This window comes from Schistocerca nitens, chromosome 3 (genome assembly GCF_023898315.1).
Source record: "Schistocerca nitens isolate TAMUIC-IGC-003100 chromosome 3, iqSchNite1.1, whole genome shotgun sequence".
NCBI classification, from domain to species: domain Eukaryota; kingdom Metazoa; phylum Arthropoda; class Insecta; order Orthoptera; family Acrididae; genus Schistocerca; species Schistocerca nitens.
Window position 1 is genome coordinate 756,062,365 of NC_064616.1, and position 26,372 is coordinate 756,088,736.

At 41.9% G+C, this 26,372-nt stretch overlaps 1 protein-coding gene across 1 annotated transcript in view; it reads left to right on the forward strand.

Annotated features, from left to right (window-relative positions):
* Nucleotides 1-26,372, forward strand: part of LOC126249418 (protein artichoke-like) — a 426,659-nt gene that overhangs the window by 234,116 nt on the left and 166,171 nt on the right. The window lies entirely within an intron of this gene.

Here is a 26,372-nt window from a genome sequence, read left to right on the forward strand (position 1 = left end):
TTGTTTTAAAATGAGGCCGCGTTCATTGTCAATACGTCCCAGAGATGGCAGCACCGTACAGCAGATGGAATTTTACCGCCAGCGGCGAGAATGAGAACTGTTTTAAATACTTAAAATGGCGACGTTTTCCTTACTTGAACAGCATGCAACCATTCGTTTTCTGAATTTGCGTGGTGTGAAACCAATTGAAATTCATCAACAGTTGAAGGAGACATGTGGTGATGGAGCTATGGATGTGTCGAAAGTGCATTCATGGGTGCGATAGTTTATGAAGGCAGAACATCGTGTGACAACAAACCAAAACAACCTCGGGCTTGCACAAGCCAGTCTGACGACATGATCGGGAAAGTGGAGAGAATTGTTTTGCGGGATCGCCGAATGACTGTTGAACAGATTGCCTCCAGAGTTGGCATTTCTGTGGGTTCTGTGCACACAATCCTGCATGACGACCTGAAAAAGCGAAAAGTGTCATCCAGGTGGGTGCCACGAATGCTGACGGACGACCACACGGCTGCCCGTGTGGCATGTTGCCAAGCAATGTTGATGCGCAACGACAGCATGAATGGGACTTTCTTTTCGTCGGTTGTGACAATGTATGAGACGTGGATGCCATTTTTCAATCCAGAAACAAAGCGCCAGTCAGCTCAATGGAAGCACACAGATTCACCGCCACCAAAAAAATTTCGGGTAACTGCCAGTGCTGAAAAAACGATGGTGTTCATGTTCTGGGACAGCGAGGGCGTAATCCTTACCCATTGCGTTCCAAAGGGCACTACGGTAACAGGTGCATCCTACGAAAATGTTTTGAAGAACAAATTCCTTCCTGCACTGCAACAAAAACGTCTGGGAAGGGCTGCGCGTGTGCTGTTTCACCGAGACAACGCACCCGCACATCGAGCTAACGTTACGCAACAGTTTCTTCGTGATAACAACTTTGAAGTGATCCCTCATGCTCCCTACTCACCTGACCTGGCTCCTAGTGACTTTTGGGTTTTTCCAACAATGAAAGACACTCTCCGTGGCCGCACATTCACCAGCCGTGCTGCTATTGCCTCAGCGATTTTCCTGTGTTCAAAACAGACTCCTAAAGAAGCCTTCGCCGCTGCCATGGAATCATGGCGTCAGCGTTGTGAAAAATGTGTACGTCTGCAGGGCGATTACGTCGAGAAGTAACGCGAGTTTCATCGATTTTGGGTGAGTAGTTAATTAGAAAAAAAATCGGAGGCCTTAGAACTGGAATGCACCTCGTATTTCTATGTATGGCCCTATTTTCGTTGAGCTGAGTACGTTTCCTGGCAGCGACACGTCATGCGAAAGTTGTTTTCGTCCTTAAGCTTTGCACACCAGTTTGTATTCTTCCAGGAGATATCCGGCCGGGGTGGCCGAGCGGTTCTAGGCGCTTCAGTCTGGAACCGCGCGACCGCTACGGTCGCAGGTTCGAATCCTGTCTCGGGCATGGATGTGTGTGATGTCCTTAGGTTAGTTAGGTTTAAGCAGTTCTAAGTTCTAGGGGACTGATGACCTCAGAAGTTATGTCCCATAGTGTTCAGTGCCATTTTAACCATGTTACAGGAGATAGTTCTAGAACGAAATTTCCCATGAACATAAGCTTCGGAGAGAAATACTAGTTGAGATATTGGCCATTCTATTCTATGACAGCAGCAATCTTTTGACACTACATTAAGTTCTCAACTTGATGCCATTCCTAACACACACCTTTGTCCTTCTCGATGCATGATAAACGCGCGCAAACAGATCTGACTGCCCTCGGATTTGGTTATGTGTAAAATGATGTGAGGACCCACTGCAGGTAAATCACACTCGTTGTTTTCAGGAACAAAACAGTCGAAATATCTTTTTTATTCAACTGTAATTTCATCCGAATTAGGCCATCGGCATATATAAAATTCAGGACAGTTCCTACCACCGGAGTCAACTAGTATGCGATGTTTCAACCTTGAGATCATAATGAATATCGCAAGAGAAATTCCACTATTGATAGAGCCAATCAAAGTTCATTTACAAATTTTCGGCCACCTTTGTTTATTGCTCACACTCTACCCACCTAACTGCACCATTCAATGCGCGAAGTATGTTTTTAATAATGTATAGGAGACAGTCTCAGCAAACTTTTTGACAGGACTAATCCACTGAAGATTTGCCAGCATATCATACACAATCAGCGCAAATGAGTCTATTCATTATCTGACCACCGTCAGTCACCTCACTGAAGTAATGAAAGCCAGCTGAAACCAAACTGTGCATTTCGTTGTCATACGTTGCGTCACTAACATATTTCTTGAAAACCCACAAACGCTCGCAAATTTATGGAGAATTTATGCATCTGTTGTCGCATGGACTTGTGTCTCTGTAGTATTTTCTCGTGAATGCTGCAATTATTGATTAATTACGAATGCTTTAATTTATTGAAAAAAAACCACCACTTTCGAGGTAGGTAGCAGGGGTTCTTGCGATTACACCTGTTGCATCTGCCTCATTGTAATTGGAAAGGGCAAGTAGTACGTGTTGAAGTTTATTCCCTTTCATGCTAACAGAACATCAAGCTGTGCACAGGAAATACCTGACACCTGACGAAAGAGCTGCGGCAGTCGATAGATGGGCTGTTGGAGGGGGTACTGTGCCGGGAAATTAAAGATATCTATCAGCGCGTCTTCATAATAATCTGAAATAGTCCCATACATATGCAACAGCTACTTTCGTGACGGAGTACTCGCGGACAGCGGTTTATGTGTTCCTCTAATGGTCGTTACTGCTTCAGCGAGACCAGTACACGTTATTAGGCCGTGTTTCACGTGGAGTACCAGCGAGAGCCGCAGTAAATATAATACGACGAGATATAAACAGAGGTACACAGCCATAGCATCATTATTTACTGTTAGCTGCTTGCTCTGATTACACCAGTGCGTTCGTTATGAATGCCAGAAAACTTTTATTTTCGTTTCATTCGTTTTAGATTTATTGCCTCGAAAAACGAATTACATTTGGTACATTAGGCAGGGAGACAAATGTAATAATATTTCAAACGGATACGAATTTTAAAAAAATGATCTGTGAGTCTGTTTTCGAATTTATTAGAGCACGTTCGTTTTGGAACAAATTACTACTCCAGAACATATTAGCAGTAGTAGTAACTTTATTCATAGCGGTAGTAGTAACTTTATTCATCGGTAGATCTCTTTTTACAAGGATATAAGACATATCAAAGTATTTACAAGTGCCGCGCGGGATTAGCCGAGAGGTCCTAGGAGCTGCAGTCATGGACTATGCGGCTGGTCCCGGCGGAGGTTCGAGTCCTCCCTCTGGCATGGGTGTGTGTGTGTTTGTCCTTAGGATAATTTAGGTTAAGGAGTGTCTAAGCTTAGGGACTGATGACCTTAGCATTTAAGTCCCATAAGATTTCACACACATTGGAACATTTTTTATTTACAAGTTTAGACCAATTTCAAATAAGCTAAATCGTATACAGGCAATGGCCTTGACGTAGTGGATACACCGGTTCCCGTCAGAACACCAAGTTTAAGCACTGTCGGGCATGGCCGGCATTTGGATGGGTGACCGTGTGGGGCATCATGCACTGTTGCCATTTTTTCGGCGTGCACTCAGCCTCGTTATGCCAATTTAGGAGCTACTCGATCGAATAGTAGCGGCTCCGGTCAAAGAAAACCATCATAACGACTGGGAGAGCGGTGTACTCACCACACGCCCCTCCTATCCACGTCCTCAGCTGAGGATGATACGGCGGTCGGATGGTCCCGATGGGACACTTGTGGCCTGAAGACGGAGTGCTTTAAATCGTATACACATACATTTACAGACTTCCAGTTAGAGATAAAAACACACACACACACACACTGGTGATCTCTGGGCCATTTTCTGTACCGCAACTTCCCATTTGCTATCCTGAAAAACTGAGTCAGCATCCCTCTGCGATGAGTGAGATGTTGAGTTCAAAAAGAGGAACAGGTGTTAGCATTGTGCTATGCATAGATGGGGGGTAAGTTTTTCTAGAAAAAGAAAAAAGAAGGGAAAAAAACATAGTGTGGAGGTGTTATGTGGGATGTTGGATGTTTTATAATCATTATTATTATTTATTTATTTGTGTAACTTTTCTTTACCTAACCCCTACTCTGTTTTATCTAAGTAATCCTGCAATGTATAAAACGTATTCCATAACAGATACTTTTTAGCTGCCTTTTTAAATAAGTGTATTTTTGCAGTTTCTTTAATCTCTTTTGGTAATTTATTATACAGTTTTATTCCTTGGTAGAAAATGCTGTTTTGAGTTTTATGTTTATTTTTTTCTTGGTAAATGTAAGTTGAGTCTAGCTCTTATTCCATGATCATGGACAGATCTGTTTCTAAAGTAATTACCAATATTATTTTTGATGTGTACAGCTGACTGGTAAATGTATTGACACGGTGCAGTTAAAATCCCCAGTGTTTTGAACAGATCTTTACAATGAGCTCGACTACTATTTTTGGTTATTATTCTTGTGACTCTTTTCAGGAGTTTGAAAATTGCGTTCATATTTTGTGCATTTGTTCCCCAAAAAAGAATGCCATAGCTAAGAATTGAGCATACATATGATTAGCAGCCGGCCGGAGTGGCCGTGCGGTTCTAGGCGCTACAGTCTGGAACCGGGCGACCGCTACGGTCGCAGGTTCGAATCCTGCCTCGGGCATGGATGTGTGTGATGTCCTTAGGTTAGTTAGGTTTAATTAGTTCTAAGTTCTAGGCGACTGATGACCTCAGAAGTTAAGTCGCATAGTGCTCAGAGCCATTTGAACCATTTTTGTGATTAGCATGTAACTAAAAGACCCTGTATGTTACACACTGATGATGGGATTCTAAGAGCATAACGTGCTGATGAAATTCTGTTTGCAATTACCTTTGTGTGTATTCACACCACTTCAGCTGAGAATCAATATTCATTTCTAGAAATTTTTCATTTGTTACACAGTCTATAGAGGTGCCATCTACATTTAATTTAACATTGTCATTTTCCTTCTTTCAACTGAAATTCATGGCATTAGTGGCATTAGCTTTCTTTATGTTCAGTGTCACTTTATTGTTTATTGACTGATCGTAAACTGCCTTGAGAGTTTCATTTGCTTTCTCTGCAAAGAGTTCTCTTGATTTCTCGGTGACCATAATATTGCTGTCATCAGGGAAGAGCATTTTGTCACCATGAGTGACACTACTGGGAAAGTCATTGATGTATATCAGGAATAGTATTGGTCCTAATATCCTACCTTGCGGAACCCCTATATTAATGTATTTTGGTTCTGATAAGTGTTTTACTAAATGTTTAGATCTATTCGAAGTATGAGTTATCTCTAGCCTTTGTACCCTATCTGCTAGGCATGATCGGAACCAGTCATTAGATACCCCTCTTATTCCTAATGCTTCTAATTTATTTAATAGAATCTTGTGATCGACTGTGTAGAAGGCCTTAGAAAGATCCAGAAATATGCCTATGACAGACTCATCTTTGTGAAGAGCATCAAGTACAACTTTTGTAAATTTTACTATGGCTGACTCCGTATTTTTGCTACTTCGGAAACCAAACTGTGATTTGCTTGAAAGATTGTATATATTCAGGTAATTCATTAATCTGTCTTTCATAATGGCTTCTATCATTTTTGAGAATGGTGAATTCTTAATTGTAAGTTCATAATCAGTATTATATAATTCAGTTGCAGAACCAGCGAATGAAGAGATCAGTTGTTCCTCATTCTAGCCGCTATTGTGGCTCTGTAATCCCAAACTGGGACAACTATGCTGACAGCAGTTTTTGTTATGTGTATTAGTGCACTAGTATTTAAAACTGCTGCATTGAAGTGAACGAACAGACTCTGTAGAGCAAGGCGCATCTGAACCTTTTATACGCTTTCGCCGGAGTTACCATTAGTTCGTTCACTAAGAATAATTACAGAAATTTGGATAAATCTGCATCACTTAATTAATTATAATTTACTGAAGCGCGTGAGATTAGAAGATTTTTGCTAAATAAGCAATAGGGCACATGCACTCGGCAGGGACAGTAACATCCACTAAAGAAGGAACAGGCCTTGGACTTCCCTGACATTCACGTCGCAGGTAATGTACAGCAAGTGTAACACAACTGCAGCATCACACAAAGCCATCAAGGCCTCACAGTGTGTGTATAGGACGTTATCGTTTTAAATATTACTCTCGCATTCGATCATTTCATAAACATTGTTTTAAAGGTCGCGAGTAATTGCAAAATGCTACACTTTCCACCGTTTACTTTGGTACTCTGCTTATCACACAGTCTCGCGATGATTATCATTGGGAGGACCGAAAGCTTCATTTGTAAGTCGGTGGTTCGCACTGGAGAGGGTAAAACTGTTAACGATATTTTCTGAACAAGTTATGTAGGTTTCATACCGTCTTCTCCAACTGTAATGAAAATCTTTATTAAGAATAAAGGCGTTTCGCTTTACAATACAGCATCTTTAACGGTCACTCTAGCAGTATGGTTTCTTTTTTTTTCTTTCTCTCTCTGGGGTTGTTTGCTAGGATCATGAACAATTCACATGTTTAACTTACTGATATAAAAAGCATTAATTATTATTGTTACTCACAGTTTTTTGTTGTTCACATTATTCTTCCGAATGAGTGTTGGTTATTTTCGTTTGTGGTGAATATGTCCAGCAAGTTTATTGACCTTCTTGTTCTGTCTCTAAGGTGAACCTTATGTTTTGTGTAATGTAATTGTCATATTTTATTTTTTGGTTCATCTACCAAGGCGACGAAGTCATCCATGTATCTCGAACAATACAGTATATTGTATATCCCTGGCACTGTTTTCTGGAAAATTCTTTCTTCTGTTATGTTCAGGAAGATATTTGCTACCCTTCCTGAACCTGGGAATACCATTGGCATTCCTTCTTCTTGTAGGTAGAATTCTTTATTGAATTCAAAGTGATTTTGGTTGGTAATTTAGTGAAGAGTTCTATCTATAAGGAGGATTGCAAATGGGATACACAGTTTCACTTAAGTTAGCAATCATATTCATGAACAAAATATAAGAAGCATTTACCAGAAAATAGTACCAGTAAAATACAGTGTACAGTATTGATGCAGAAAATAGAACAGAACAACTACATGCGGAGGTAAACACGTTACTTTTTGTGTAAAGTTCAACTTAGAGACAAAACAAGCAAACCAAATAAGCTTCCTGGATACATCCATCACAAAGAAAAGTAGCCAATCTTCATTCAACATTTAGACGGGAAAAGACCACAACGGACACAATATTACATCTATCACTTATCCACTCACATGTCCAAAAACGAACCTGCACTCAGATATATGCTTCAAAGACCAAATAAACACAGTACCACTTGACAAACAGAACTATAATAAGGAGCTGGACATAATTATTCAGTTGGGAAAAACTAAAGGATACCAAAAATCCGTATTAACAAAACCGAATAAGAAAATCGAGGAAAACATACAGCAAAAACTACACAGCAAAGGCGCGACGCAGAAACTCAGCACGCAATCTGCTACACACTCGCATACGGAAACAAACAGACATCATTTACAGAACACCTCCGGTATGAAAACCACCACCCTACCAAAATAGAAAAGGACATGAAAATAGTCGGAGTCAGAAACAAGAAAGATCTTCTAAACCTACAAGAGAAGTTTCAAATTAAAAAAGCAGTAATACAGAAGAAACACATAATAAATGACCAGACAAACATCAGCAACCGTACGCTATATAAACTACTAAAACAAATAGTAGAGAAAGAACAAACCCCCTAGACACCACAAAATAATATCACAAACTAGGCAGTATCGCCACCCTGCATCAGCCACCGCTGTACGATAGTACACCGATGAAATGAAATGATCGTATGGCATTAATGGCCGGGAGTCTCCACATGAGAAAGTTCAGCCTCCGAGTTGCAAGTCCTTTCAGGTGACGCCACATTGCGCGACTTGCGTGTCAATGATGACGAAATGATGATGAGGACAACACTCAGTCCCAGAGCGGAGAAAATCTGCTACCCGGCCGGGAATCGAACCGGTCCCACTGCATGGCAGTCACGCGCCCTGACCACTTTTTTTTAATTTGTTTGTAATTGTTCTCGGCATTTTGTCTTGGGTGTGGAGGGGATGTCAAATGACACCCGTTCGTCGTTGAATATTTCACTCAGTTTATTACAGAAAGTAGCCAGTTCTCTGACAGAACACGCTGAGCTGTCGTTCTGGCATCTACGCAGCTAAGAAGACGAACAGTAAAGCAATAATTTATACACCCAGCAGTTAGGACATGTTAGCTCCCTTTACACACACACACACACACACACACACACACACATACATAGATGGAGAGATAGAAACAGACAGACAGACAGGGAGCGAGAGGGAGAGGGAGAGAGAGAGAGAGAGAGCGAAAACAAAGGACGGACGCATCCTGCAATAGCGAAACAAAACACGCGAAGCGGCGAGATGACAGTGGTACTTCACAACACAAAAACGTGAATATATTTAGTGTTAGTGAAAGTGCACTTTGCTAAAATCTAACACATATATTGGAAGAACAGGAAAGAATGACGTAAAAAAAAAGACTTGAGTTACGATAGTAATTAACACTGTTTATAGTGCCAAGCTAAAGCATGCGAATTGTTCATGATCCTAGCAAACAAAATTGTAATATAAATTCATGTTGTTATAGTGAGCAATAAAGAAGCTTTAGAATAAGTAAAACGTGATTGGTATTAATGAGACTCATTACAGTTGCAAAAGACGGTACTTAACCTATACAATTTGAGTATCTGCAGTTGCGGAAAGAAGAGGCCGGAAAACAAAGAAGACAACATGTATACTTAGTGAAACGTATTGTCACACTTTTTCGTTATAAAATATTAAATTAAAACCGAGAAAGTTCACTGAAAAACATGTTCCTACACCACGATAACCGAAAGTGAAATGAAGGTGCACAATTTCGCTTAACACTACTTACATCTGTACTGGACCATACGAGTACAGCTTTTTCAGAATATCCCTTAAACTTTACTATCACCTGTGCTGTGATACGTTGTTCCCGACAGTCCTCATCGGTATTTGGTGATCGCTGTCCGAGAAGAATTCCTACCGACAAGTACCCCTCGTAGCTACTGCTGCTTTGTCTTCAGTCTGTATGCGGCATGTCTTTATATACTGTGCTGCTTTACGTAACAGATAATGTGGCAAGCTTTTAAACATACGGTCACATTAAAACACTGCTAGTGACCTATTCTGCTTGAACTGCTTAACATTTGTCGCAAGCAAGAGCTTAAAATACACCCGTCACATGGGCAGGAGAAAGCCAATGCTTGTCATATTCTCGCCAATGAAGGCTGAGGATTGAAAGGGAAATTCCATTAATGTCCTCTGCAAGATTTATAAGGTGGGTCATCTGTTCCTCTCTTCCGTTTTGTTATGAAATCTCAGATGAATATCTACTCCACATGAATGGGTGTGTTGAGGAAACATACTTTGTTGTGCAATGTCTGTTTTATCGGAAAAGATTATGAGGGGACAGGCCACAACAAAGCCAAGACCACAGTCGTCTCAAAAAATGCTGTGAAAAAAATCTGATGAGCTATCCGTTTGCAGACGAGTATAATCTACTTTTACGTGTATGTGTTCCTATATTTTAGACATTATGCATCTGAGGTGTGAATGGATAACCAGTCCCCAATTTGCTTACGCTTTGTGCTCAAAACCCCAATAATTGCTAATTCACAGTATTCAGTAAAAGATACATTTGTGCATTTGGAGAGGAGTTATCATTCCATGCTTGCACTTCGAACAGTTATCTATGTCATATAATCATGGACAATAAATCAAAAGAAAAATCGTCAAAAACAGCCAAAAATAACAAAAAAAACTTGCTGTACTTCACAGGTGCGAAAATTTCTCGAAAAGAGATTACTCATAAAAACTGTTCCCCTCCTCCAAGAGACCGGCTTAGTGAGAATTTTACGAGCCGTTCCCACAGCTCCGGTATTGGCTATAAAAGAAGCGGTATCACGTAGAGCTGGCAAAGCCGAGAAAGATATAAACCTGGATGTCATTGTGTCGAGATTGTTCTGTTGTAGTCTTCTTGACATATTCATTCGGGAAACCTGTGTAAATCTACTAAGAGCAACAATCGCGTTTTTCATTCAACGTTCACAAGTAAAGTATTGATCCCTCTCAGATTTCCGAGATGTGTCTGTTATTTTTGGTCACAAATTACATTGGTCATTTTACAAGTAAAATACGGGACTTACGATCAAAATTAGATATTTTATCTCTAAATTGACTACGTTTTCAAATATATTCTTGAATAGAAGCACTCAAATTTTATTCGTTGCCTTCAAAAAATATTGCTCAATCGCCTTTCTTTAAACTCTTCTTATACTGTAGACTTTCTGCCAGGCCTGAGAGAGATCTCAGAATATTTTCCAATAATTATCGTACCTCTGTTTAATTTGCATTGTCCAAGAACAATAGCAGTTAACTTATGTAAATATTTTATCCACTGAATTGTGATTATCAAAATAAAGAGAAAAAAACATTGCGGCAAATAGCATCTTTGTAACCTGTGACCGTTTCTTATTAGTGCTGTGAAAGAGTTAGGACGCACAATACTGGGCTATTATTCTCAGTTACACGCACGAATAGTCACAGCGTAATATTTAAGAGCATTCTCATGTCACAAGTCTCTCATTAATGGTCGATTCTGTGTCGTTCAGGTATAAGTTTATACGTACTTAATTTATTCGAAACAACGACATGCAGAGTAAACAACGAACCGAAAAGAAATCGGTATCACAGAATCAAAGCTATGCAGTGTTCGAGTTAAAAGGTTATAGAAAATAGTTGTTATATTAATAGATATATATGTAGTACCAGCAATTATATTTTTGCTAAAATAGTTGAACAGATTGGCAATACTTTTAAAGTTAAATTTATCGAAGTTCTATGGACGTTATTTCAGGGCTGCGACTGTATTATAAGATGTTTATGAAACAATATATAATGCAACAGTCACTAGTTACTAATATTTTACTAGCACGACGCGTTTCGGCAGCATCCTGCTGTCATCAGGTGCATTTACAGTGACTTTGATACCGTACTTAACATTAAGTAAGGTTAGTTTTCTTTGCTCTGTGTGCCAGTGAGGTTAAGTGTCCAACACAAGTGACACACAAGCACGCTGCATACAGAGCATTAGTTAACAGAGCCAGCAGCATATTAGTGGATAAATATGCAAAGCTTGATGAGCTCAGTACAATCAAACAGCTACAGCAAATGGCTACGATGACACATTAATTGACAGCTTCACATAAAAAAGAAAAAAACTGTATTAAATCAACTTCCACGCAGAAAATGAAAAAGAAACTCACTACTTGCATTCCTTTCACAGGTAAACTTTCCTACAAAATAGCAAACATTTTCAGATCACACAAAATTAACATTGCCTACATAACACATAACAAACTGCAATACACACTGAGACACAATATTAACACACATACAGACACACACTCACAGTCAGGCATTTATAAAATAGTAGTACCTGCAAAGCCTTCTATGTAAGCCAAACGGGGCGACACATCCTAAAAAGATACAACGAACATATAGATGCCTACCACACTAACAACTACAATAAATCAGCAATAACCATCCACATAAAGAACATAGGCCACCTATTCTACGATATTACACATGATCTTCATATATTACATAAAATAACCAAGGGACACCCAATAGACTTATATGAACAATTGGAAATATTCATTCATGGCACAGCACATGGAGACTTGTTACTAAGTGATAAACTTGAAAGTAATAATATTTACTTGTTTAAAAACTTCTCCTATGTTGAATGGCTTTCTCATTGAAAAAAATTGTCTTCACCAACTACTCACCTTATATTTTCCGCAACATATACACCCCCGAAGTTATATGTTTCATCTTCACCGTATAGTACTGTGCCAGTAGTAGAAACTAGTTTATCTTAGGTTTTAAGACTCTTTGGACTGCTGTAGACAAATGATCGGATCGTGAGAGTGTTAAGCTGTGATTTACTTGTTACTGTGCACTGTGTGCCAGACAACGAAATTACCAACAAAAATGTAATTAAATGCACTAACAAAATGACTATTTATACTTATCACATAATTTATGCACTACAACATATTTATCTTCCTGAACAGGCGTCTGTTTCGGCACATAACCTCACTTGCACACACAGTAAACGAGACTAACTTCAAATCATATTAATTACAGTGTAAAAGTAACTAAATTCACCTGATGATGGTAACATGCTTCCAAAACGCATCATGCTAATAAAATATTAGTAACAAGTGAGTGCTGCGATATATTTTATTCAATAAAGATAGTTCTATGTTCTGAATGCGCTTATCTGCATCAACATTTTTAACAAAACCATGGAAACACCACATTTCTGGACATCAGCAAGTGATAACAAAGACCATTCATGCGCTGCAACCGTCATTTGTTCCCGAAGTGAAGCAAGTTTTCCTCAGCTACGGTTATACTGAGTTACGTATTCGTCCATGCAACAAACCAGACGTAACAGAAGCAAATTGTAAGATCTCACTCACACGAAACTAGAGCATACTGATGGAAGCGGGAGATAGACAGACTGAGTGTATCGTATCTACCCTGCTGTGTAGGTGTTTCAAAAGCAACAATATGCAACGTTTCAACGATATACGCAACTCCTTTCAAGGGATTATCAAAGAAAAGTAACAGCATTCCACAAACAATCCTCACTGACAGCTATAGCCAGATACTTAATGCTAAGCTCATAAAGAAGAGTAGGCTAAAATGACACCAGTGATACCAGAGCTCAATCGACCACACGGACATCTTTTTCCTACAAATAATGACCTGACTTGAGTTACACATACGGAACACTGCGGCCGGATGGCGAACTCCGAATCACTGATCATCATCAAGAACCTGTAACAGCAAAACAAATAATGCTAAGGTCCTGCTACATGGGCCAAAAACTACTGAAAGCCGTTAATATGGTCCGGTGAGCCATGTCGAGTCCTTGGAGACAAACATTTGTCAAGCACACCATCTGCGAATGTAGTAGGGATGGTTATTGCTCTGTATATCTTCAGCTATACTAAGCATGAGTAGTAGTACATTACGAAAGATGTACTACACATAGCACGGTACGATACATTAAAAATGTAGGTGTCGGTTGTCCATACACTTTCCATCAACAGGTCGTTTGAGGGTATACTGTTTTAAAGGCATAGATATTTTAATTTTCTTTGAACAGAAAGACATCTAGAGCAGACTGATCCTCATTATAATTTTTCTGAGGCTGCGCTCGATTTCGCATGGATTACTTCTGTATTACATACTATCGAATCAAAAGAAGCCGGACCACCCTTAAGTAATGCGGAATTGACCGCTAGATGTTACTAGATGCGGACCCGCCAGTATAAAAGGAAGTGCGAAGTATTGTGTTGTTAGTAGAGAATCAGTAACCGCAGAATAGGTCGATCAGGAGAGCTCATTGACTTCGAACGTGGACTAATCACTGGATGTCACCTGAGTAACAAATAAATACAGGACATTTGAACCCTTCTATGGCTGCCCAAATCGACTGTTCGTGAAGTGATTATAAAGTGGAAACGCGAAGGAACAGCGAGAGATAAACCAAGATCTGGCAGACCTCATGTACAGCTGGATAGGGACCGTTGAGCAGTGCAATGGGTGGTTGTAAAAAGTCGCATGAAATTAATGGAAAGAATCACTCATGGGTCCCAAAGTGCTACCAGCAGTCCAGTTACCACAATGACTGTAAGGAGCTACAAAGAATGTTGTACAATTTCGTGCAGCTGCTCAGGGGCCACATATTTCTGTAGGTAATGTTAAGCAACGCTTGTGGTGGTGTAAAGACCGAAACCACTGTACAATGAATGACTGGCAACAGGTGATTTGGAGTGATAAATCATGCCTTACGTCGTGGCAATCCGATGGAAAGGCTTAGGTTTGACGAATACCTGGAGAACGTTATCTGCCATCATCGGTACTGCAGAATGGTAGAATGGTTCCAAGCACTATGGGACTTAACATCTGAGGTCATCAGTCCCTAGACTTAGAACTACTTAAACCTAACTAACCTAAGGACATCACACACATCCATGCCCGAGGCAGGATTCGAACCTGCGACCGTAGCAGCAGCGCGGTTCCGGACTGAAGCGCCTAGAACCGCTCGGCCACAACGGCTGGCTCATGGGTACTGCCAACACTAAAGTAAGGAGGAGGTGGTGTTACTATATGGGGTTGTATTTCGTAGTTCGGCTGTGATCCTCTTACTGCGCTTAAGAAAACGTTAAATGCGCAATGACATGAGCACATTTTACAACATTGTGCACTGTGGAAGGTAGACGAACATTTCGAAGACGATGACTGTTTGTATCAGCAAGGCATTACACCCTGCCATAAAGCAATGGACAATAACATTCCTGGAATGGACTCGCTTGCACAGAGTTCTGACTTGAAACCAACGGAAAACATTTGGGTTGAGTTAGAACGTGGACTTCGCTCCAGACCCCAGCATCCAACCTCACTTTCTTCTCTGGTTTCGCTTCATGAGGAATAACGAGCCACCATTCTTCCACAGACATTCAGACGTCCCATTAAAAGTATGTCCAGCAGATTTCAAAGTGACATGAAGGACCGAGCAGTTCTAGGCGCTTCAGTCCGGAATCACGCGGCTGCTACGGTCGCAGGCTCGAATCCTGCCTCGGGCATGGATGTGTGTGACGTCCTTAGGTTAGTTAGGTTTAAGTAGTTCTAAGTTTAGGGGACTGATGGCCCCCGATGTTAAGTCCCATAGTACTTAGAGCCATTTGTCATGAAGGCGAAGGATTGACACACACGAAATTAATGTCCATTAATAGTTGTCCGGATTCTCTTGATCAGATAGTGTATATGCTTCAGCGCAGCCTTCGTATCGTAAAACGATCGACTCACATGGGCTTCAGACTCACTACTGAAGCGCATAGTACTGGCCACATACGCTGTCCATGTGCAGACGCTGTGTTGCTACCACTAGTGATCCAGTGATAACAATCCATGGTATAATAACGACATGCTTTAACCAAAACCATAGTCACCTGTTTTGACAACTACCGTTATGCACTCGTTGAGCTTAGAGACTGAATATTAATGACGTTGTTGGTGACAATAAAACAGTATCTCATCTAATTGAGGTTCTGAGGCTGGGGAAAATGACTATCCTAAAATCTAAACTAAACTCTGTCAGAACAGGCCTCGGAAGGCGCAACGGTACCGACCGACCGCCCTGTCATCCTCAGTCAATAGGCATCACTGTATGTGGATATGGAGGCTCATGTGGTCAGCACCCCGATCTCCAGGCCGTTGTCAGTTTTCGTGATCGGAGCCGCCACTTCTCAATTAACTAGCTCCTCATTTGGTATCATAAGGGCTCAGTGCACCTTTTTTGCCAACAGCGATCGGCAGACACCGACAGTCACCAATTCAAGTGCTATCCACGCCCAACAGCGCTTAACTTCGGTGATCTGATGGAAACCGTTGTTACCCAACTCAACGTTTGAGCAGCTATTTATCTTGATAATCCTCCTCAGTTCTTACTTCCTATATATGCTGCATTCAAATATTAGTTTCTAGCTCAGGGGATAAACTAATTTCGCTGTTCCTCATTGGAACATATATTTTACACTACGCACTTTCAGTGCATTACTTGTTTTCGTTTCTTCATGTTCCCAGTAGGTGGCAGCACCTGCTTAAAAAAGAAAGCTGTTTACCGCAGTAGCATCATGTCTTCGAAATACAAAGGTAATTTATGTTTGTTTTTAGTAATTTTCGAGTAAAATTGGTTTAGAACATACTGCAACATGTTAATACACTCTAAATTATCGAATAAGTCTTTATTTCATGGTTAAAATACAGCGACATATACTATTCTTCGCTGTAGCACTATGATTACATTCGGCAACCATCTGCACTTTCACATTCCAGTGGCATTAAGTTTCTAATGGCTCTGAGCACTATGGGACTTAACATCTGTGGTCATCAGTCCCCTAGAACTTATAAGTACTTAAATCTAACTAACCTAAGGACATAACACACATCCATGCCCGAGGCAGGATTCGAACCTGCGACCGTAGCTGTCACGCGGTTCCAGGCTGAAGCGCCTAGAACCGCACGGCCACACATGCCGGCATTAAGTTTCTAATATCGAGTTTTCTAAGAATTGCACTTATTTCAGTTATTTTCTAACATAAACAGTGTCTTCTTTGAGCATGTTCTTAAATTTTAGGGTATCAGATCTATTTTTAAATTTAATTTGTTAACAAACTGCCTATTGGCTTCTGTCTCGGGTTCTTCGGCCGACGTTCATCTAATGATTTTTCTGACGTTTCGCCAGCACGAGTGGCTGGCATTGTCAAAGCTTCACCCTCCATTGCCGGTGGTGAACTGTTCCCAGATAAACTGTTGCCAGTTCACCACCGGCAATGGAGGGTGAAGCTTTGACAATGCCAGCCACTCGTGCTGGCGAAACGTCAGAAAAATCATTAGATGAACGTCGGCCGAAGAACCCGAGACAGAAGCCAATAGGCAGTTTGTCAACAAGTGGCCACGAAAGCCTCAACAATTTTAATTTGTTAGTCTTATTTTGTACCACAACAAAGCAATGACCTCCAATATAAAATTTTCATTAATAAATCGGACACAGGATGATAAAATTCTCCTGCTGATTCTATATTTGAGTTTGAATTTTGTGATTTTTGCGTGAACATTGTAATTTTAAAATGATCTACAACAGTAGGTCCAAACAACGAGACGAGTTACCCGTTACACTTTTTTTTTCTGTGTCTACAACATTCAGCTGCACAATGAGTGCACTGTATTTGATACCGAACATTATACATTTATGAGGGTGGCAGAGAGAGAGGGAAAGTGATCAGGCGCTTAAGTTCATCAGCTCCGATTCAGCAGCGTTAATCCCCAGATAAACCAGTCCAAAACACCCATTACACCCTATTCCATCCGTAAATAATGCTTGGGAATAACGATTTTCGGTAATCGATGCGTATTTGGGAGGAATTATCATGTTGCCTGACGGCTTTTTGGAATGGATAACACTTGCAGTAAACGCAGAATTTATAACACTTGCAGAACGCTTGTCATACAACGTTTACCTTAGGTGAATCTCCGTGATCCTGTCACGCTTACTAGACGGTCCTGAATGGATTCGCGCTTTTCAAGTTTTGATTTTTTCCGCTAGAGGCCAGACGGACGAAAAATATCGAGAATATATTGAAGCAGCCTATTTAGCGGATGAATTACATTTCCTTCGGCTTCTTCCGATTATTATCTATTATTTTCGCATCCAGGACAGTATAATAAAATTATTTTAAAAATATCAAACATACCTATAATAGATACACAGGATTTTATACAAGTCAAATTGGTTTTGAGGCCCAGAAATTGGCAGTCTTGATTGCTGGAACATTTGCTGCGACCAGGTCATGAAGTGTGCAGGATTCAGGCAACTTCGGGCAGAACAAGAGGTGTGCATCGTCTTGAGATTCTCCGCATTCGCAGGCTGCATCTCCAGAAATGCATCCCCACCGTTTCAAGTTTTGTTTGCACCTCGTCACTCCAGTCCGCAGTCTGTTCAGAGTCTTCCATGTCTGATGGGGTAGTTGGAAACCAGCAGCAGGCTCTTCCTTAAAGTTTTGGCTATTATTTCCAATTATTTTGTCCCGCCATGGCTCACTTCGGCGAGCGGAAGGTGAAGATGTAATTACTTCAGTTGTTTACAGGAAACTCATTCTGTACTTCAGCCTTGAACACGGTGTTGCACTTCCAAACGTGGGGTGCCTGCGATCGTTTTCCTTTTTTTTCTTTTCGACTTCTGCCGTCGTTCTTCGTCTTATGTCCGGCGGTGCTATGCCTGCCAACTGGTAGATTTTGTCGACTGGAGGTGGTCGTAGGCAACATGTTATGATGCGGACTGTCTCCTTGAGAGCGGTATCAACATGCTTGGTGCGTGCACAGTTCAGCTAGACTGGTGCTGCGTATTCAGCTGTGGAGAAACATGAGGCTAGGGTATATGTTCGTAGGACGTTTGATTGAGCTCCCCATGAGCTAATAGTGAGCTTGCGTATTATACACTACTGGCCATTAAAATTGCTACACCACGAAGATGACGTGCTACAGACGCGAAATTTAACCGACAGGAAGATGCTGTGATATGCAAATGATTATCTTTTCAGAGCATTCACACAGGGTTGGCGCCGGTGGTGACACCTACAACGTGCTGACATGGGGAAAGTTTCCAACCGATTTCTCATACACAAACAGCAGTTGATCGGCGTTGCCTGGTGAAACGTTGTTGTGATGCCTCAAGTAAGGAGGAGAAATGCGTACCATCACGTTTCCGACTTTGATAAAGGTCGGATTGTAGCCTATCGCTATTGCGGTTGGTCGAGATCCAATGACTGTAAACAGAATATGGAATCGGTGGGTTCAGGAGGGTAATTCGGATCTCCGTGCTGGATCCCAACGGTCCCGTATCGCTAGCAGTCGAGATGACAGGCATCTTATCCGCATGGCTGTAACGGATCGTGTAGCCACGTCTCGATCCCTGAGTCAACAGATGAGCACGTTTGCAAGACAACAACCATCTGCACAAACAATTCGACGACGTTTGCAGCAGCATGGATTATCAGCTCGGAGACCATAGCTCTGGTTACCCTTGACGCTGCATCACAGACAAGAGCTCCTGCTATGGTGTACTCAACGACGAACCTGGGTGCCCGAATGGCAGAACGTCATTTTTTCGGATGAATCCAGGTTCTGTTTACAGCATCATGACGGTCGCATCCGTGTTTAGCGTCATCGCGGTGAACGCACATTGGAAGCGTGTATTCGTCATTGCCATACTGGCGTATCACCCGGCGTGATGGTATAGAGTGCCATTGGTTACACGTCTCGGTCACCTCTTGTTCGCATTGACGGCACTTTGAACAGTGGACGTTACATTTCAGATGTGTTACGACCCGTGGCTCTACTCTTCATTCGATCCCTGCGAAGCCCTACATTTCAGCAGGATAATGCACGACCGCATGTTGCAGGTCCTGTACGGGCCTGTACCCTTGACGCTGCATCACTGACAGGACCGCCTGCGATGTTGTACTCAACGACGAACCTGGGTGCCCTAATGGCAAAACGTCATTTTTTCGGATGAATCCAGGTTCTGTTTACAGCATCATACAGAAAATGTTCGACTGCTGCCCTGGCCAACACATTCTCCAGATCTCTCACCAATTGAAAACGACTGTTCAATGGTGGCCGAGCAACTGGCTCGTCACTATACGCCAGTCACTACTCTTGATGAACTGTGGCATCGTGTTGAATCTCCATAGGCAGCTGAACCTGTACACGCCATCCAAGCTCTGTTTGACTCAATGCCCAGGCGTATCAAGGCCGTTATTACGGCCAGAGGAGGTTGTTCTGGGTACTGATTTCTCAGGATCTATGCACCCAAATTGCGTGAAAATGTAATCACATGTCAGTTCTAGTATAATATATCTGTCCAATGAATATCCGTTTATCATCTGCATTTGTTCTTGGTGTAGCAGTTTTCATGGCTAGTAGTGTATTATTTCGGCTGCAGACTTTCAGTTTTGTTTTCTCGCAGTGATCTTTGAAAGTGAGTGTTCAGTCAAGCTTTACTCCTAGGTATGTAGAGGTGTATTTATGTTGTAATTGCATTCCCCTCCAAGTTATATCCAGTTTTTTTCTAGCTTGCCTATTTCTCAAGTGAAACTCACACACCTGTGTTTCGGATGGGTTAGGCTTTAGGTGGTTTTTGTTATAGAATTTTGTCAGTTTCATTTTCACCGCTCAAAGTGTTCGTCCTTGAGCTGCAACTGCTGTATCGTCTGCATAGATGAAAGATCTTGTATCTTTCCCGAGAGGTTGGTCATTGTTGTAGATAATGTACATCAGCGGTGCCAGCGCACTGCCTAGGGGAAGACGATTCGTCTATATTTTCCGTCGATTTCTCATGTTGTTCAGGATGACGAAGAACTGCCTGTTTTGAAGCAAGTATTGGGTGAACTGCATTAATCGATAGTCCTTGGTGATTGCATAAATCTTTCTTATGAGTTGGTTGTGATTTACTGTATCGTACGCTGCTATTAGGTCCGCGAATGCCACACCTGTAATTTTCCCTCTCTGGTATCTGTTCTCTCTGTGCTGAGTTAGGTTGAGGATCTGGCCACAACATGATTTTCCTGGCCAAAATCTTAGCTGTTGTTTGATTAGGCTCCGGTCTACATAACCTAATATCCGGTTCAATATCATTCTTTCCAACAGTTTGTATACATGACACAGAAGATAGACTGGTCGAAAGTTCTTGGGATATGTCGACTCTTTCCCAGGTTTCAGTAAGGCTACCACTTTTGCTTTACTCCAGATTTTGGGTATCTGTAGTTTAGAAATGCAGTTGTTAATTAGATTTAAAATCCACCTTGTAGTGCCTGGTCCGAACTTCTGTATTTTTCCTTCTCGTAGATCATCTAATCCTGGAGCTTTGTTATTCTTCATGCAACGCATAGCGTCCTCTAGTTCTGCTAATGTGAAAGGGCAGGCAATAAAGTCATTTTCTTCAGCATATCTTTGTAGTCTAATATTGACATATCTTCTTTTCATTTTGTCATTTAATAGCAGACGATGAGCTACTTGATCATGAGTTACATTAGCCATTTCAGAAGGAGCTTTAATGTGGTCACCGTTCAGGTTTTTCAAGAGTTTCCAGGCTTTATGACTGCTATGCTTCAATGAGTAATTGTGTCACTTTTACCTTCTGGAGGCAGATATGCCAGACATCAGCTGTTCACCTGTTTCAATTGTTTCTTCAGAAAAGGGTTCAAATGGCTTTAAGCGCTATGGGACTTAACACCTGAGGTCATCAGTCCCCTAGAACTTAGAACTATTTAAACCTAACTAACCTAAGGACAACACACACATCCGTGCCCGAGGCAGGATTCGAACCTGCGACCGTAGCAGCAGCGCGGTTCCGGACTGAAGCGACTAGAACCACTCGGCCACAGCGGCCGGCTCAGAAAAGGGGTCCTCACTGAATAGTTGTTCACATTTTTTCAGCAGTGCTTTTGAATCTTTGTTAAGTCCTGGAATATATGTCTTCCGATGACATCAGCTTTTCGTACAACTAGTTATATGTGAGCATTTAACTTTATCTCGCTCTGGACACATACTTCTATATATTTTGCTGTTGTTTTTTCCAGTGATTCTTCACAGATCAGGAATCGAGCAATAATGTATCTTTCCGAGTATATATGTGCAATATGTTAAGGTCATTGTTATGAGGTTCATGTGCCAGTCCCTGCGATAAGCGTAGATCCTCTACGGCTCTTTCAAATGGTTCAAATGGCTCTGAGCACCATGGGAGTTAACCGCTGCGGTCATTAGTCCCCTAGAACTTAGAATTGCTTCAACCTAACTAACCTAAGGACATCACACACATCCATGCCCGAAGCAGGATTCGAACCTGCGACCGTAGCGGTCGCGCGACTCCAGACTGAAGCGCCTAGAGCCGCTCGGCGGCTCGGCCACCAGTGGCCGGCGCGGCTCTTTCGCTGCAGTCTTCTGGCGTTGTGCTTTCCTGATGTACAACAGCGAACAATCTCACGAAACTTCCAAAGTTATCCACCAGTTCATTTATATACATTCGTAAACAGTAAGGACCACAAAATATCCGTTGAGGAGGGTCCAGAATTACTTTTACACCTGATGACATCATCCCCTTTAAGAGCGACGGGTTAAGCTCTGTCTCCTAGAAATTGCTGAATGTTATCACAAAACTGATCCGATATTCCATAAATTCGCTAGAAGACATTTCTGAATTGTAACGAATGCGTCACAAAAGTCAAGGAATACAGTATCGATCTGAGTGCCGTTATCTACTACTTAGTAGATCTCATTCATGAACAGAGAGAGCTAAGTTTCACAATATTGCTGCTTGTGGATTTCATGTGGATTTCTAACGAGTAGATTTTCAGTCTCCAACAATATCACACTTGGGGCGTCCAAAAATGATTGGCCTTCAACTTTAGACTGTTCACAGGAACCATTTATCATACAAACGAATAGAGATTATATTACAGATATTCCCCGCCAATGTCTGTGCACTTTTTCTGTCGTTCAGGCAGCTTCCGTATTGGCGTAGCGAACCACCCTCTGGGTGTATCCTGGAGCCACTGGCGGATAACTGCATGACGTTCGTCATTCGTGGTAAACTTAATACCACACATGAGCTCTTTCATTGTGACGAATTGGGCACGGTCACTAAAAGACAGATCCTGCGAATATGATCGATGTGGCAGCACAGTAAGGGCTAGTTCACGCACAGTGGCAATGTACTGGCGAATGGCATGTGGTCGCGCACTGTCGTGAATGAGCAGAATATCACGGCCCCACTTTCCGCAGCAGTGTTGTTGGATGCGTCGGCTGAGTTGGTGCAGTGAACTGCGGTACTGATCACTGTTGAGGGTCATATTGGGAGGGAGGCAATGCACCAGCAGTATCCCTTCCAGTCCCACAACACAGTCACCAGTTGTTTCTGCGCGAGTAGTCCCAGCCGCGACATCCTGGGACTCCCAGTATGCTTCCACTCCAGAGACAGAGTCCGTTGGATGAACCATAATTCGTCGGAGGTGACAAGACGCTTAATAAACTCCACTGGATCTGCTGTGCGCTGTTGCGCCTGCCGTTGGCATATCTCTACACGCTTCTGTTTCCGCGGGGTGTTGATCTTCAAATCCTCATGGATGACGGTGTAGGGGGTTTCCTGTGGTACACCAGTTGCCTTCTGTAGTTCATCAAAAGTGATTCGCCTGCCCGTGTTACCTCATTAACACGATGGACTTCGTTTGAACTGCGTGCAGTTGCTGGACTCCCAGTGCTTTTGCGTTTCTCAGCAGTGATCCTGTCATCACTCCATTCCAACACTCAACGAAACACGGATCTGTGAGTTGGTCCTATTCCCCACATGCAGCTGCTAACCTCTTGTGGATGTCTTAAGCAATCACTCCTCCCCTGCAGAGAAACCACAATGCCACTCATTGGCCTGCTCTTCTGCTTTCGTGTTGTCCAACACTGTACTTGCAAGCCAGAACAAGAGCTGGTGCAATTTGCCACCTATGGGAAGCAGCAACACCACTTGCTGGCGGTAGACAGTACTATATCTTCATGCATACATTGACACACATTTCAAACCGTCGCTTTGCCACTTTGCAGGAGTGCCTATCAAAACTGAACGAACTGAATAATACTCAAGCACAAAACGTATTCAATAATTCTACAACCGATAGACGGTAACAATATGTAAGTCTACAGTTATGCCTATCTGTCTGATGAACCTTCTCAAAAACGAAGAGAGTTGCTTCTTTTTACAATCGCCTGGAATGTTTCGTTGTTCCAGCAGCCTACTAGCGCACGATTAATTGCTGCTGCAACGAAGAATCGTATCTTTATCTCACTGGGCCCAGACGCATTTCCACTTTTGGGAGATTGTAGCCGGCCACTGTGGCCGAGCGGTTCTAGGGGCTTCAGTCCGGAACCAAGCTGCTGCTACGGTCGCAGGTTCGAATTCTGCCTCGGGCATGAATGTGTGTGATGTCCTTAGGTTAGTTAGGTTTAAGTAGTTCTAAGTCTAGGGGACTGACGACCTCAGATGTTAAGTCCCATAGTGCTTGGAGCCATTTGATTTTGATTCCCGTCGTGCGGCCATAATCACGTCAGAAACCTTTTCAAATGAATCACGTGAGTATAAATGACAGCTACGCTAATGCACTGTCCTTTTATACCTTGTGTTTGTGATACTACCACCATCTGTATTAGAGCATATCGCTATCCCTTGACTTTTGTCACCTCAATTTATAACCTCTGTGCCTAACATCACCTACACTTGTCCTGAAAGCAATATGAACGCTAAAGGCCAACTTCGAGGTTTGAAGTGCCACGACATTTTTTTGCGCTCCCATGCACCAACCGAACATTTTGCTTAATATCAACCACTAACATGCGCTCAATATCTCCTCTTAGTGGTATTAAAGACATTCTTACTGTGGACCTTGTGACTACCATTTCATTTTCCAGTTAGTACATCTCAGTTTCATCGGTTAAAACTTCATGACCATTTATAAATAGGTAAGGCTACTAAAAGTTATAAGAGTCGAGGGGCATGAAAGGGAAGCAGTGGTTGGGAAAGGAGTGAGACAGGGTTGCAGCCTCTCCCCGATGTTATTCAATCTGTATATTCAGCAAGCAGTAAAGGAAACAAAAGAAAAATTCGGAGTAGGTATTAAAATTCATGGAGAAGAAGTAAAAACTTTGAGGTTCGCCGATGACATTGTAATTCTGTCAGAGACAGCAAAGGACTTGGAAGAGCAGTTGAACGGAATGGACAGTGTCTTGAAAGGAGGATATAAGATGAACATCAACAAAAGCAAAACGAGGATAATGGAATGTAGTCAAATTAAATCGGGTGATGCTGAGGGGATTAGATTAGGAAATGAGACACTTAAAGTAGTAAAGGAGTTTTGCTATTTAGGGAGCAAAATAACTGATGATGGTCGAAGTAGAGAGGATATAAAATGTAGACTGGCAATGGCAAGGAAATCGTTTCTGAAGAAGAGAAATTTGTTAACATCGAGTATAGATTTAAGTGTCAGGAAGTCGTTTCTGAAAGTATTTGTGTGGAGTGTAGCCATGTATGGAAGTGAAACATGGACGATAACCAGTTTGGACAAGAAGAGAATAGAAGCTTTCGAAATGTGGTGCTACAGAAGAATGCTGAAGATAAGGTGGGTAGATCACGTAACTAATGAGGAGGTATTGAATAGGATTGGGGAGAAGAGAAGTTTGTGGCACAACTTGACTAGAAGAAGGGATCGGTTGGTAGGACATGTTTTGAGGCATCAAGGGATCACAATTTAGCGTTGGAGGGCAGCGTGGAGGGTAAAAATCGTAGAGGGAGACCAAGAGATGAATACACTAAGCAGATTCAGAAGGATGTAGGTTGCAGTAGGTACTGGGAGATGAAGAAGCTTGCACAGGATAGAGTAGCTTGGAGAGCTGCATCAAACCAGTCTCAGGACTGAAGACCACAACAACAACAACAACAACAACAAGGCTACTATGTTGCCAAAAAGACGAAAAGGCGAACATAGATCTCAGCAAGTCTTCAGCTTGCATGTCGTGTTGTTCATAACAAAGAAATGCAAACATTGAAAACTAAGAAAACGTTTGGAATACCAAGGTCAGCTACTCGAGATTACTTTGGAAACAGTAAGGATGGAGAATAGCCGGCCGGTGTGGGCCAGCGATTCTAGGCGCTTCAGTCTGGAACTGCGCGAGCGCTACGGTCCCAGGTTCGAATCCTGCCTCGGGAATGGATGTGTGTGATGTCCTTAGGTTAGTTAGGTTTAAGTAGTTCTAAGTTTTAGGGGACTGATGACCTCAGATGTTAAGTCCCATAGTACTCAGAGCCATTTTTGATGGAGAATATTTAGTAAACTAACGTAAAATTTAAGAAGATCGAGACATAAGCAGAGCCGACATGAGATTTAGGAACAGAGCTTTTGAATTACTGTATCGATTTAGAAAAGTTTTTATTCGGCCTTTTCCGGAATGATATCAAGTGGTTCACTTTCCAGAAAGCTATAATAAACAAAGATGAAGACGACGCTGAATAACAGCAGTAGGCTTTATTTTTGAAGAGGAATCCAACGTCTGCAGTCATAACTACACAAATCCTTTCAATAACGACGATCTAAGGGTTCACTAAACAAAATATTAATTTGGCTTCTCACTCTTGAAAACCTAATTCGAGAAAATAGTAAAGTTCAGTCTGACGAGGTTGTTTTTGTCTTCACTAAAATCGTGAAAGCACCTCTGTGTTCGGCTTTAAATCCACTTGATGTCATGAAACTTGAAAAAACTTTGATTTTACAATTTCCGTTTGTGAACAACTGGCGACTCCTACAACAAACGCCCGTAATTTAATCTGATGGGCTATATTAGGAACAGGAAATAGCAGGATAATGAAAAAAATGGTTCAAACGGCTCTAAGCATTATGGGACTTAACATCTGAGGTCATCAGTCCCCTCGACTTAGAACTACTTAAACCTAACTAACCTAAGGACATTACACACATCCATGCCCGAGGCAGGATTCGAACCTGCGACCGTAGCAGCAGCCCGGTTC